The sequence below is a fragment of the Temnothorax americanus genome, unplaced genomic scaffold, assembly GCF_048541705.1.
Source record: "Temnothorax americanus isolate GAGA-0224 unplaced genomic scaffold, ASM4854170v1 Scaffold15, whole genome shotgun sequence".
Taxonomy (NCBI): domain Eukaryota; kingdom Metazoa; phylum Arthropoda; class Insecta; order Hymenoptera; family Formicidae; genus Temnothorax; species Temnothorax americanus.
The window spans coordinates 928181-938517 of NW_027509286.1; the positions used below are offsets into that span (position 1 = coordinate 928181).

Here is a 10337-nt window from a genome sequence, read left to right on the forward strand (position 1 = left end):
TCTTTTCTTTCAATGAAGAAAGAAGGAGAAGAAGAACGCTCCAAAGCATTTATAGCGTCAAGTGGACCGCAGCCTATATAGGGTGCGTTCCTTTTGGGCGCTCACGCGCTGTAAGCATCGCTCTATCTTCGTTTGATATTCGATGTGCAACGAAGATAGAATGATGCTTACAGCAGCTTACAGCGCGTGAGCGCCCAAAAGGAACGCAGTCATAGTGTCGCGTATTTGTCGTTCCGCGTTAACGTCCAGAAACGTCGATGCAGGCCACGATCAAGTAAGTACGTTGACTCGCGAGAGATTCGCACCTCTCTCAATTCTTTCCCTCTCGCGTTATCGGTCGTGTCGCGGAATATAGAATCGAGCGCGCCGCGTGATTGTCGTCGGGAATGTCGTGCCGCACGGTATACAAATGTGTTCGAACAATTATGACGCGCGAGTAAGTAATCGTTGTCGGACGTGTCTTTTTTCAAGCGCATCTTCTGCGAGCACGCGAAGGAAGCGGCGTCGCGTCGGACGAATTGTAGTTTCGCGAAATCGCACGTCTCTCGCGTTATTCTTCCGCCTCGATACAATAAAGCTGCGCGCGTATGGACCAGATAGATAGTACAGATTAATGTGTTTTTAATTTCGTACAGTTTTAAATTTAAGTTCGCGATATGTACGGTGTGGCACGAACTGACATTTCCGTTTCTTTCGATCGTCATTAAACAAATTTATAAATCCGTTTAACACGCTACTGAAACGTTAAATATCACGTCGCGAGTTCAATGTAAGCGCGAAGTCCTCTGACGAGAGTCGATGATCGAAATGTTGTCGAGCGTCTGATCTCTGATCACGCGTTCCGCACCTGCGAACAGTTTGCTTGCTCCGGCCGGGAGAGACCAGTGAGCCCACGGAAGGAAGTCGTACGAGGTGCTTCGTCTCGAGTTAATCGGAGCAATCTCGTTGAGTAATCTCGATTCGTCTCTATACTAATTTGATTATTTGCTGGTGATCTATTATTATTTTTTTTAATTATTCGTACGATTATTGCGTGTGCCACTATACTTACACGGTTGTTCTTCCGTTATAGAAATCTCGACTGACGAACACCTGCAGCTTGCAACAATGCTACACTGACTACACGACGAGTCGTTCGCACGACGACGAAATCACGTACGGAACGGACGTCCGTTAGGATTGACGACGCTGCCTGCCGGAGGTAAGTGCCATAATTCGGTTAATTAGAAACGGCGGAGAGCCTCGCGGCTTCTCCCGCGGGAGCGTTTGCCGAAAAGCGTTTGACTTCGCCCGAGACGCCTGAGAGTGAAATCGCGACACTTTGAACGACCACGCGGCGCATTTTTTCGCCTCGAAAGATGATCGAGCGGCCGTATAAGTGGGATATTATTTGTTTCTTTTTTTTCCTCCTCATCGACCCTCTGCCCGTTGACGAGCTCACAATACCGGCTATTGGGAATGGCGCGCGTCGCCGGCGAACAACACGCACGCCAAATAATTGGAGAAATGTGTCAAATTAAGGATTAATGTCTCAATGGATCCGTCCAAGGGTTTGAATAAAAATATTGATGTAATGTCTAATATCCGTTCGAAAAAAAGACTGTTCGTGATTCTTTCATAATATATCTCATTTCTCATTTCATTTACGTAGGTAATATAATTTTTATAAATCTATTGCCTCAACATTGAATGAAAAAAAAAATAACTCGCCGGCTGATGCGCAGCAGAGAAGTTCGAAACCCCCTGCGTTGATCTGTAACGTAAATATTTTTACATATTAAAACGGTCTCCACAAGAGAGAGAATCAGTACTCGAAGCAAATAATTATCGCGCCCGCGTTTAAAATTTTTAAGACGTCTAAAAGATTTTTTAAATATTAATACTCTAAAACAATCGCGGCCGCCGCGAGCGGTTGTGCGTATTTCCGCATTAACTCTTTCGCATGATTAATCGTGCGAATGACCGCGAAAAATCGTGCAAGTAAATATTAACGATTGAGCGAATAAGAGAGACGCAACGTTCGCGTGACGCATATAATATTATTAATATGCCTTCTGAGATGCGGGTCGCGGATCGTAATAATCTAGCCAATCATGGACGAACAACTCATCTGTGATTGGCTGACAATCGATACGCGTGACACGGGTTTAACGAATATCACGTGATGGGCGAATCAAGTGTCGCGCTTTTAAATATTTTATTCAACTATAATATATTCAATGTTAACGGTTGTGGATCGAACATAGCAATCTCGATGTACGAGCATCGGGCCGCGAGGCTGATCGCTATATATACGTGCGTGCCGTCAGCCGTCAGTCTCGTGGCACGTTTTCGATCCGGGGTTGTCGATCACGCCGCCCCGCGCCTGGCCGCGCGAAGGAACGTAAGGGGTGGGGTGGGGAACAGGGGAACAGTTCCCATCGGGACACCGCGCCGCGCGATACGCGGCCGTGACGACGCGTGGATTTTTCCGACCTTCGATCGCAATAGTATTCGGTATTCGGTACATTCGGTTGCGAGCGAGCGTGATGTGTGTATAATAACGCGGTGCGACGCGCGTGGTGTGCGCGACGCTCGCGGAGCCGCGTCTCGCGCACCACGGTGGAATCCCTGGAATATCGACCCGCGATCGAGGCCGGCGCGTTCGCGCGCGCGAGACAATTTTACATCGGAGGCATCCGAGTACCGCGCGTGCCTCGCCTCTCCTGTCCCGTAAGTACGCAACGCAACGCAACGCAACGCTTCATATTCGTTCGACGCGAGTACGCGCGCTCGCGAATGTGATATGTGATCGCCGTGTCGATGTCGTCCCGTCGAGAAACCCGCGCGGTTTTCGTCGCGCGAGCGCGATATACATCCGCCATCTTTCCCGTGCGTGTCGGTGCCGTTTTCCTGGAAGACGCTCGTCGCGGTCGTTTATCTTTTTTCGGGTGACGGGACAAATATTTATACGCGAGCGTTACTTCTGTAGTAACTTACGATGATTCCTCCGCGTAAACGGGCATTTGTATCGGTAACTTAGGATAATTCGATTCCACGTAAATGAGTTGCACTGTCGAGGTCGCTGTCTCGCCACAGCGACCTTGGCATTGTGCTTGTATCAACCCTTCATATGCACACGTTTTTTTCGGTACTTTCCTAGTGCGTACGTGGGTCAGTCATGTTCGACGCTAATTTTCTCTACTTTGATGTACTTAAAAAAAATCGGGAAAAATCCACAAAATATTTGTCTGCATTGTAGTTGACGATTTTATAGTTATTTTGACGAACATCGCTTATTTAATATTTTCTGGCACGCTCTTACAAGTTTCACAGTTACGAACAGATATCATTTTGACTCGAACGCCGTTGACTCACGTTTACGGACACGGAGCGTTAATTTACTTTTATTTATCTTTCTGTATAATGCTTTAAACGTAACTTAATATCAATGATAATAATTGTTATTTCTTTATCTTCCGTCAGAGCACTAGGCGCGGTTTAACGCAACGTGCAGTACTGTATGTGTGTCAGCTGGATTTTCGCTCGTAAACGTCGCCGCGTCGCGAGTGAGTGCGCCGACAGAGATGCGACACCGGAGAAGAACCACGGAGAGGAGGAGGAGGAGGTCTGGGAGGCGTCGGGTGACGGCGGAGCAACCGTGGGGTGAGTACTTGCGTGTTCGTTGTTTATTATTTTGCTGTCTTGTGGCGGATTCTGCCACTTTCTTAAGCGTGACGTGCGTCGCCCTTACATTATACTCGAATCGTTAATTTATTGCTCGTACGATACAAGTATCGCGTATCTTGGGCACTGCACGGCTTTAATGTAAAAATATTTCTGTTACAGATCAACGCAGGGTTACAACTTATATAACTCCGCTGTTGCGCATCGGCCGGTGAGTGATTTTTTTTTTTCAACGCGAATTAAAAAATCAAAGATAAAAATATAATAAAAAAAACATTTTTATCTTTGTTTCTTTGATTTTAATTCACGTTATGACTTATTTAAGGTATAAAAAATAACCATTTTTTAACACGCGCGTCGTCTCAAACGTATAGCATTCACAGTTCGTTGTTTGCAAGCCGTAAATGGTAAACGTGAATAGATTCGATTTATAATAAAACACCGAAACATTTTCTTTTGGTATTTGCACGACTGCTTCAACATATACCCATGGTATATGTTTTTTCGATTAATTTGCACCGGGAACTCTTTGTGCACTTATATATAATTTAAGCCAGCTAGTCGAGTAATAAATAATTGATTTTGTTTTAACCACTGGCGGATTAAGTTTTCTTTATATTATCTCTGTGGATGTTTTTGCCGATGAGCGACTGCCGTCTATGAATGTTCGTAATGTATTTGCTCGGGTGTAGTAGCTTTCAATCTTATTTCGATCGGACGATAGCTGTTCCATGGTCCAAGCGACTCCGCGTGCTTGGACGCTTTGTTTTTTTGCCGAAATTCATTTTTCAGATAGATCTAAAACGTCCTATCCCTTACATAAAGAAAACCTGATATAACTTTAATTAATTAATAATTGTTTGTAATCGTAACGTTTCGGCCCTTGGTTTGGACCTTGTTTATTTACATTGTAGCCAAGAGATTATTTACTTAATATAATACACATATTTTTATTTATTTATTTATTTAGAGAATTATATATATATATATAGATATTTTTACTTAATTTAAATAAAAATATTTAATTCTAAATAAAAATATTTGTATTATATTAAGTAAATAATCTCTTGGCCACAATCTCTAAATAAAAATTTTTTTGGATCTAAATATTTTTTTTTTCAGTGTAGGAATGGTATTGATATGCTGTCGATCGACGTTCTTCGCGTATGGCCGGGTCCAGTGTCTTATGTTTCTTATATTTTCCTCGCTTGTTTAAGACATTTTCGTTTTTTTATATTTTTTGGGAATTTGCGGCTGAAAATTATCAAAAAATATTTTAAAAGAAACAATACCTACAGCGTTCTCTAAACATTTTTACGTAAAATGTTATTATTTAATTATTTAAAGTATAAAAACTATTAAATTAAATATATAACTGTACATATATAATTATTATTATGAATAATTTGAAAACTTAAAAGTTTGTCAATCATATTTTTAATATCCCTTCGCGTAAAGAAATTTTAAACATATTAATCGGATTTTGAATATCTTATTCAACTATAATATGTTCAATGTTAATGGTTAAGGATGGAATATAGTAATCTCGATGTAAGCATCGGGCCGTGAGGCTGACTGCTATGTGTCTGGGTTCAGGACTTCATCAGGCCAATCCACAAAATTTAATTAGCAAAGCCGTTAATTGTTGGGAAAAAAAAACACAGTTTAGAGATTATTTAGCTCATTTATTCGATACAGCGTATTTTCTCATGTACACATAAACACGTTAGACACATATATGTCAGAATAAACATTAAATAGTTTACAACGAGTGCATTACTGCTCTTCATCGTGAATATTTGCACTTATCGTTAATTCGTATAGATCCATCAATGATATATGTATGTATCTCGTAACCGTATTTATTCCGCAACCCTTCTTAGCGTTTATATAGAAGTCGTTTGCACATTTTCGTAATCCCGTATTCGTAATACCGTACTCGCACAAGCGTTGACGATTCAAATACAATCTCGCAGCGAAATCTGGCGATTCTCGGGGCCGGCCGTTTGGTTACCTTTACCTTTACCTAAATTTAAACACGTAAAAATATACAAACAAGCGCGGTTCTCGTGCCTCTTCGTCCGTTGATCCGTCCAGCCTGCCTTTCGCTCGAGGAAGGTTCTCAGTCGTACACTAATATTATCTCCCCTAGTGATTTTAACCGCGCATGATACAACGACACTTAAAAAATATAAGGGGTACGCTTTAAGGGTGACTCATTAATAAATCTCTTCTTTTTTCCTTTTGTCTTGATTATTACGCAGGCATGAAAATCGGACCCATACACCAGCTTGTTAGATATCTACGATATAACGGTACGACGTTAAATAGGTACCTTACAGACTGTGACTTTACGACAAACTTTACTGCTGCCGAAAAACTATAGTATAACGATAATACATAGACAAGCGTCGTCCAATACCTTCCTAACGGAGAGAGAAATTCGTTATTGAGATCGAGATATTCCAGAACCGGTGCGAATCCATTTCGATTTTGTTATTTAACAATGTATTATTATTGTCGATCGATATTCGCTAACGTCGTTTGCCATTTTCCTATATAACGAGACAACGATTGATCGAGCCTTCGTATCGAATGCGGGGGAAGGTTTTGCACTTTATTATTATTTTTTTTTTACATTGCTTATTGTCTGTTCACAATAGCAGCCGCCAACGAATAATTCGCTTTCGTTTTTTTTCTTCTTTTCTTTTCTCTTAATACACCCAATGCGGAAGCATCGTGGCATTATACGAATAACGCACGGCGATACTTGCAGTTTTTGATTGAACGTTTATGAAATTTGAACGCATCGTCTTATGCGATATTTTTTCTCCTTTCGTCATCCCGTGCATTCTTATTAGTTACTTCTCGCAAAAAATAGATAAATTAAGGGAAATTGATACAAATTTTACCGAATTAAAAAATTTTGCGTTTCCGGAATTAGAATCAATTTAAACTGATTAGAACATTTACATATTTATGTTTAATTAATTATTTATATCGTTTATGTTTCACTATGTTTATGTATAGTCAAATATTATTTCTCTAATCTCTTCTGTGTAAAATTGTAAAATAAGACTGGAACGACACTCTAAGTAAAAGTAAGAAAATAACGCTAAAGAATAAAAAAAAATTTGTTTTGCAATGTACAAGTATAATTAAGTATAATTAATAAGTAAATTAAGAACAATAAAAGGAAATGGCAAACATTTTCTCTACCCATTCCTGAATTAAAGAATTGGAAAGTTATAATTATATAGGTACGAAATAAAATCCTATCAATATTCTTCAATTTATCTATTTTTTGCGAAATCTCTCGGCATGAGGATTGGTAGCCACGACTATTATACGAATTTCGTCGTGTCTTTCGCGATGGCCAATTACGATACGTTTGTCAGGTAATGGTTGTGTGCGACTGGTATCGTATACGTTATTTTTCATTTACCGCAAGCACGTGTCGCGTGACCGAGGAAGCGCAATACGCGCGGCACGCGCGTCTCCTTACGATTCGCTTCGATTAACACAGTCACGTTGATTCGGTTGATTGCATCTGCAATTCGTACAATAAAGCCTCGGCCGATGACGGCCGAGTTGGGATATGGACTGGCTAGTTACATGAGAGACTTACACAAATAATATAATCGTAATAATAATAATCAATCGTATTTTTTCAAGAAGAAACGACTCCTATGCAGCTCGCTACTTCCTCGACGTATAACTCGCGCATTCAAGGATGCTGTTTCTTTCTGAAGCGGGTGGATGAATTTTATTGAAAGCATAATCAGTTGTAGCGACTTAATTCCTTCCGTTGGAGTTAGTGGTGTGTTGCAACAATTGCAATACTAATAAAGCAATTGCGATCGTTTTTAACGATTCAAAATTATGCACTGTAATGTTCATTAAGATGACCTGAAAATTTGTTTATTAAATTATATTTTAAATAGAATTGCTCAGAAGAATTGAGTAATTTATTTCTCGATTGAATGAATGTATTAAAGCTAACAATAATTATTTTGATAAGTAAAAGTGTGGACTTGAAAACTGTGTAATTTTGTTTTTAGTTTTGTCTATTGAACGTATGACAAAGCTTTCGTATTAATTTTATCTGTTTCTCTTTTTTTTATTGAGTAATAACGTTTGTCAAAATAATATTTAACGGATGATTGTATGTTCCAGCTATCTTAATTTTGATCAAATCTTTATTTGTCTACATTATGAATTAGGAATACCACTACATTTGTGATTTAATTTACTGAATTATCGATGCATCTAAGCCTAAAGAAAATAACATATATCACTAGGTTGTTGATATGTTATCTCTGTATCAGCAAATCATTGCTGTATTAATTGCAAATTAACACATGTAGTTTGAATATATACAATTATCCACTGAATTCCAACGCAAGAGATTAATGGTGTACGATCACAATCGTAATAGATTTATATTTCGTATGCCCAAATTTTGATATAAAACGCAGAGTATTAGACTTCACTTTCTGATAAAATTCGAATCACGCTCCGCGTCTGCAACTTTATCACTTTAAACAATACTTGTTGAATAAATTTTACACCACACGTGAACAAATAATTTTCTCGTGTTTACATCTATAAATTTAATCGTTTAAATGATAACCGAGAATGCGTGTCTCTCTCTCTATTACACGCGTACACACGTATACATACATATACACACACACAGAGACATTGCGAACGAGAGTAAATCCAAAATGAGGGTCCACCGAAATTACAGGAAATCGGCGTTACAACGTCCTTTAAGGTATCTCAGCGGCGACAACGTTCAACGTTAATTAGTTTCGCTATATTTACATTTAAGGATATAATACAATAGCTCGAGATCACTGTAGTAACATCGAATCGCGATAATAGAGGATGCTATTGCTCTCATCATTATTATCTACTATTATTATTAAAGTAGAGAAGAATAGTAATAACAACAGAGAGTCGCGCGTCAAAATACATGGCGAGACGACATTTATAATCTGGATAAAAGTAATTGGAATATAATTATAATGTAATAGAATATAATCGAGAACCAAGGAGGAAAGAGATTTAGATTTAATCTGAATTCATGCGCGTGCACGGCTCGAAAAATCGTCACATTTTCGTTTCGCACATTTTTTTTTTAATTATTTCTACATTTCTTCGTTTTTCACTCATTTCTTGCAGTTTGCTGCGCCTTCTCATATAGATTTTCATAGACATTTTTAAATATATGTATGTCGACGAGGCGAGCGTTGGCAAAGAATTCGCGAATCGAATTGACTCGCGTTTCGTACCGGGAGTAGGCGCGCGAAAATCTCACGCACCTTGTGTATTTCGGAATCCGCAGTGGAAAGCTGTAGTCGAATACCGTAATAATCACGTGCGATCGTTCGTCTCGGATGTGCGTTTCTTACGGGCCCCGCTTTATTCGTCTTCGTTTAACTACACGAGCAAGATTCGGCACGAAACACCAACGAAGAAATGTGCCATCATGGCGTTAATAAGGACTCTAAAGTTTCAGTGAATTATATCCCTAGATTTCTATAATATTATGCTTTCGCAGCTTAAGCAATACGCTCGCAATTAGAGATGGTAATGACTCCAGGCATTAAGCAAAACGCACTATATTCTAATCACGTACATCTTTTTACTTTTTATTTTTTTTTATGGCTATTGAGAAGTGTATCACTGCCTCGGCAAATATCTCGGAACTAGTAGCTTAGGATCTCAACAAGTATATGCTTTTCTTATATATACGTCGTACACGAATAGGGGGTCGCACCAATTCTTGTTCTTCTTTATCCTCTTGGCTAATTTTCTTATTAATCCATTTTTTTACTTCCGCAATATCTAAACTGCTTTCTCTAGCAGTATTTTTCATTTCTTCACGGTCAAGAGGGCAAGAACCGTTGTTTATAAAGTGCCGCCATAAAATCTTTTTTTGCCTTATCGTAATTGCCGCACTATCCATGGTATTTGTAGCAATAGCAACGAGACGCCGATGCGTAATAAATACACGACAATTTCTTTTTAAGTTTACACAGAGATTACACCGCATGTATATAGAGTGTAGACACGTATAGATTTCGTATATAGATATACGTCGTTTTCACGTATGTATAACATTCGCTAAGCTACTTTCTATATTGCTTCTACGAACGTGTTCTATTTTCGCGGAGCCCAGTCGGCAGATCACGAGAATTACCGTCTATTCAGATCGTGGAACAAATAAATCATCGCAGCTAGAGTTTCCCGCAGCGAATCCTCATAAAGTTTATCATGTAATTCGCAAATCCTGCGAACGCTTCGTGCCTCGTCTCTACTCTACTTTATTCTATTTTACTCTCTTTCTCTCACTCTCACTCTCACTATCACTTTCACTCTCACTCTCACTCTCATTTTCTCTCTCTCTCTCTCGGTCTCTATTTTTCTGGTATAAGTTTAAATACTATTCTCTATCCCAACAAATCCCGCAATATTCTCTATACATTCTTTCGTGCATGCGTTGAAAATCGTGATTGTTGAAAAACGGAAAATAATCTCGAAGAATTTACCGAGAAACGCTGGGATTTGCGACAAGCTCGAACGTTCTCTGTCTCTTTCTTTTTCATGTTCTATTCTCTTTTGTTTCACCAACGGCGATGAGATCAGCGAGTTTCGGTAAGCCG

General features: G+C 39.3%; 1 long non-coding RNA gene across 1 annotated transcript; it reads left to right on the forward strand.

The window, feature by feature from the left end:
- Nucleotides 1–2: 2 nt before the first annotated feature.
- On the forward strand, nucleotides 3–10182 carry LOC143895131 (uncharacterized). Its single transcript, XR_013256234.1, has 5 exons — nucleotides 3–274; nucleotides 1073–1201; nucleotides 3466–3645; nucleotides 3829–3877; nucleotides 4789–10182. It is a non-coding gene; the product is annotated as an uncharacterized LOC143895131 (long non-coding RNA).
- The last annotated feature ends 155 nt before the right edge of the window (nucleotides 10183–10337 follow it).